A 5,479-nucleotide genomic window follows, 5' to 3' on the forward strand; every position below is an offset into this window, starting at 1 on the left:
TGTATGAGAAATGCATGTTGTGATATATGCTTGATGGATGATTGAGGTTGAATTGATGGGCGGTACCATGTTGATGGTGAGTATGATGTTGATCATGTATAATGATGGTTGATTTGGAAATTGATATTATTGGAAATTGGGATGAGAAGGATGTATGACATGAGATTGTGTTTGTCCTTTAGCCATTGATTGAGAAGTGTTAAAATGGTTGGAGGTAGTTTTGGGAATTTTGGTAAAATGTCAATGTGTGAGTTGAGGATGGGTTGTTGTTGATTTTGGTACATTTTGAATGATTTCAAAGAGAAGGGTTGAAATTGGCATGTTTTGATTGATTTTGAAAAGAGTTGAAAGTGGCTTGTTTTGAAGATGGCACTTTGTGGTTTTGAATGAAAATATGGTTTTGGGCATACTTTGACGGGACATAACTTGGACTAAGAATCTCTGATTTGTGCCAAATCTGTTTAGAAATGAAATTGGATCCGGCATGTCCATGCCGTTCGAAGAACGGGTGAAAAATGATTTAAAATGAGAGAGTTATGACCGTCGGAAGATTGGGGGTTGAATCTGTGAATTCTGCAGTTTTTTAACTTAGAAAATTTTTAGCAGAATGACCCCTCCGTGCGTAGGCGCACTTGGCGCGTACGTGCCGTTCTTCCAGGAAGAGCCATCCACGCGTGCGCGTGATGTGTGCGGGCGCGCCGAATGTGCTGCACCCAATGTCCATCCATTTTCCCGAGAGTTGTGCCAGAGTTGTGCCTGGGGCGCATGAGCACCCACGCGTATGCGTGGCTGACGCGTGCGCGTCGTTTGGCTATTTTTCAACCCGTGCATCCGCGCGTATGACGCTTGCGCGTCGATGAGTTTTGTGGCCATCCGCGCGTGCGCGTGGAGTGCACGTACGCGTGGCCCTGTTTTCATCCCAAAGTTGATTTTTGAGTTTTAAAAGCCAAATTTCATACTTCTAAGCCTCCGATCTCACCACTTATGTCTTAAATCATTATGATATGCCTAGCATGAGAAAAAAGGCTAGTGAATGTGGTAACTTGTGAGTGAAGCAAGGGAAAAATGAATGATCATTGAGGATCAAAGATGATTATGTGAGATGCGGAGAATGGCGGTGGAAGTGCTTGTTATGCCATGGGCTGAAGGGCCATAATTGTTAATGAATTGGCTAGTTATGGATTTAACTGTGAGCCGGATGGCTAGATTATTGCCGTGTTACGGCGGAGCCATGTTTATGGCCAAGTATAAATGCATATATGCTGTTGATTGAATTTTGAAGGTTTGCACTTCCACCATTGGAGATGAGGGTTTCCCTGGGTAGTAGCAATGGCTACCTGTTTTTGATACTCTTTATATATATGATCTTGCGTTAGCTTATCCTTTGCTCGTTGTGTTAGTGATCGGAGTGTTGCGCTTTCGAGTTGCGGTTTTTGTCTACCCCTTTTTCTACAAGGCTCCTAGTTATAATCAATCATTCATACTACTATACGTACTAAATTTTTGTTTTAGAGGTCGTAATACCTTGCCATCTCTGAATTATGACTTAAGCATAAGGCTCTGTATGGTGGGGTGTTACATTATGGTATCAGAGCAGTTCGTTCCTGTAGAGCCTGAGGAATGGACTGACTATGCTTCTGTGCATTCTCTGTATGTGTGTTATGTGCTGTTAGTATATCTACTTGATATAGTTAGCATAAATGTTCATGAGCATGCATTTGGGACCTTGAAGCACTAAACTTCCGATATTGAGACTGATCAACTTAATATCGATTGTTTGGTGTGTATAGGAACCAGATGGCGCCTTGTGGACGCGGTAGAGGTCGTGGGAGAGGACATACAAATGCTCGGGCGCCGGAGACTAACCCTAATGATCCGGTGAACTTTATGACTGCGTTGGAGAACATGGCTGCTGCTATGCAAGCCACTGCTAAGGCTCTTGGTCAACAGATGAACAACCATGGTAATGATGGAGGTGGAGTTCAGGGCCCGATGACACTGGCAAACTTTTTGAAGGTTAATCCACCGAAGTTCAAGGAAACTACTAGTCCAACTGAAGCCGATACATGGTTTCAGGCTATGGAACGAGCACTGCAAACGCAGGTGGTACCTGAAGGGCAGCGTGTGGAGTTTGCTACCTATTTGCTCACGGGTGAAGCTTCGCATTGGTGGCAAGGAATCCGACGCCTCCTGCAGCAGGGTGATGATTATATCACTTGGGATGTCTTCCAAGAGGAGTTCTATAAGAAGTACTTTCTGACTTCTGCTAGGACGGCCAAGGAGCTTGAATTGTTGCAGCTGAAGCAAGGTACTATGTCCGTATCTGAGTATACTGACAAGTTTGAGGAGCTGTTCAGATTCTCTCGTATGTGTCAAGGGACTCCGGTGGAATATGAGGAATGGAAATGTGTTAAGTACGAAGGAGGACTCCGGAGCGATATTTTCGGTTCGGTGGGGCTAATGGAGATTAGAACTTTCTCCGAGTTGGTGAACAAGTGTAGGGTTGCTGAAGAGTGTGTGAAGAGGGCAGCCGCTGAGAAAGGAAGTCACAAAGGATCATTTCCACAGAACTGAGGGAAGAGCTTTGCACCTAGAGGTCCACCCTTCAAGAGGGGAGGTTCTTTTAGGAGGCCCAACAACAACAACTCCCAAGGGAAAAGGTTTGGGAAGCAGCCTCAAAATGATCAAGCTTGTACTAGGTGTGGAAGTCATCATCCGGGTGTACCATGCAAGGCCGGATGGGGTTTGTGCTACAATTGTGGAAAGGCGGGGCATAAAGCCACAAGTTGTCTGGAGAAGCAGAAGCAAGATGCTGGGAAAGCACAACAGACTGGTCGGGTGTTCACCACCTCAGCTGTGGGTACAGAAGGATCTGAGACACTCATTCGAGGTAACTGTGAAATGGCTGGTCAAACTTTAAATGCTTTATTTGATTCGGGAGCATCGCATTCATTTATTGCATTTGAGAAAGCCCATGAGTTAGGATTGAAGATCGTAACCTTAGGTTATGACTTAAAAGTGTATAATGCTACCCATGAGGCCATGGTAACTAGGCTAGGATGCCCGAAAGTTTCGTTTAGGTTCAAGCAGCGTGATTTTGTCCATAATTTAATCTGCTTACTGATGATCGGTCTTGATCTTATCTTGGGATTGGACTGGTTATCTGAGAACCATGTCCTGCTTGATTGTTCTAAAAGTCGGTGTACTTTATGCCGGAGGATACAGAAGGGCCGGTTGTGGTGAATAATTATTACTTGAATTCGATAATGGTGAACTGCTCTGGAATCGAATGTCAGGGTATCCTGTTGTTAACCGCTGGTGTTTCGGGTGATGATCAAAGGTTGGATCAGATTTCGGTAGTGTGTGAGTTTCCGGAAGTGTTTCCCAATGATATTGAGGAATTTCCACCTAACCGAGAGGTCGAGTTTGCTATTGAATTGGTGCCTGGGGCAGTATTCCGCCCGTTTCTGGATAAATTCGTTGTTGTCTTCATTGATGACATACTGATTTACTCCAAGACTGAAGAAGAGCATGCGGAACACTTGAGGACCGTGTTGCAGATTTTAAAGGAGAAGAAACTCTATGCAAAATTGTCTAAGTGTGAGTTTTGGAAGGATGAGGTGAAGTTTTTGGGTCACGTGGTGAGTAAGAAGGGAATAGCCGTAGATCCAACCAAGGTAGAAGCTGTGATGGATTGGAAGCAACCAACCACAGTAACTGAGATAAGGAGTTTTCTGGGATTAGCTGGCTATTACCGAAGGTTCATCAAAGGCTTTTCGCAATTAGCCTTGCCGTTGACAAAATTAACCCGCAAAGACACTCCGTTTGTTTGGACTCCTGAGTGCGAGGAGAGCTTTCAAGCATTGAAGAAAAAGTTGACCACTGCACCTATGTTAGTGTTACCTGAGCCGAACGAGCCTTTTGAGGTGTACTGTGATGCATCGTTAAAGGGCCTAGGGTGCGTGCTGATGCAGCATCATAATGTGGTGGCGTATGCCTCACGACAGTTAAGACCTCATGAAGTTAGTTACCCTACGCACGATCTGGAACTCGCTGCAGTCGTGTTTGCCTTGAAGGTGTGGAGGCATTATCTCTATGGGGTTAAGTTCCAAGTCTTCTCCGATCACAAGAGCTTGAAATACCTCTTTGATCAGAAAGAGCTTAATATGAGGCAAAGGAGGTGGATGGAATTGTTGAAAGACTATGACTTTGAGTTAAATTACCATCCGGGAAAGGCGAATATAGTGGCGGATGCGTTAAGTCGGAAGTCGTTATATGCGTCTTGGATGATGCTTCAAGAGGAAAAGTTGCTCAAGGAATTCGAGAGTCTAAAAATTGGTGCTCGAGAAGTATCTGGAACCTTGTATTTGAGCTTGTGTTTTGGACCAACCGGCGAGTTGGGATCGGTATATGCCGTTAGTGGAGTTTGCATACAATAACAGTTACCATGCGAGCATCGGAATGGCTCCGTATGAGGCATTGTATGGGAGGAAATGTCAATCTCCGCTATGTTGGTATGAAGCTGGAGAGAAAGACTTGTTGGGGCCGGAAATGATAGCTGAGACCACTGAACAAGTCAAGAAAATCCGAGATAGGATGCTTACGGCGCAGAGTCGCTAAAAGAGTTACGCCGATCAAAGGCGGAAGCCCTTGGAATTTGAGGAAAGAGATCATGTTTTCCTGAAGGTTACTCCGACCACAGGAGTAGGTAGAGCGATTAAAGCAAAGAAGTTGAATCCTCGATACATTGGTCCATTTCAGATCCTGGAGAGGATTGGACCGGTGGCATATCGGATGGCTCTACCACCTCATCTTTCGAACCTGCACGATGTGTTTCACGTGTCACAGCTTCGGAAGTACACTCCTGATGCTAGCCATGTGTTAGAACCTGAATCGGTTCAGTTAAGGGAAGATTTGACGCTTCCGGTGGCTCCAGTTAAATTGATGATACTAGTATTAAACGATTGCGTGGAAAAGAGGTTTCATTAGTCAAAGTGGCTTGGAGTCGAGGCGGTGTTGAGGAACACACTTGGGAACTCGAGTCGGAGATGCGAACGGATTATCCGCACTTATTCTCAGGTAATTGAATTTGAATTTTGTGGGCAAAATTCCCAATTAGGTGGGTAGAATGTAAGACCCGGTTAATTAACGGCTAATTAACCCATAAATGAGAATTTATTCTAGAAAGCCAAAAATGTTATTTTTATGTCTTAATGTGATAGAGGAGATTGAGACGAGAATTTCGGTACCAATTTTATAGAAATCGGACCAAGATTGGACAGAACGGGCCAAACCGGGCCAACCGGACCCAAAGTGGGCCCTTGGCCCAACTAAACTAAACCAAAACCCTAATTTTCAGCACTCTCTCTCCTCACTTAGCACTCAAACACGCTGAAATTGGTATGGAGGGGGGAAGAACCGAAGAACACTCTCTCAAGTTCTTTCTCTCACTTGATCTTCAAACCACCATAACTTTTGA

This window comes from Arachis ipaensis, chromosome B09 (assembly GCF_000816755.2).
Source record: "Arachis ipaensis cultivar K30076 chromosome B09, Araip1.1, whole genome shotgun sequence".
NCBI classification, from domain to species: Eukaryota; Viridiplantae; Streptophyta; class Magnoliopsida; order Fabales; family Fabaceae; genus Arachis; species Arachis ipaensis.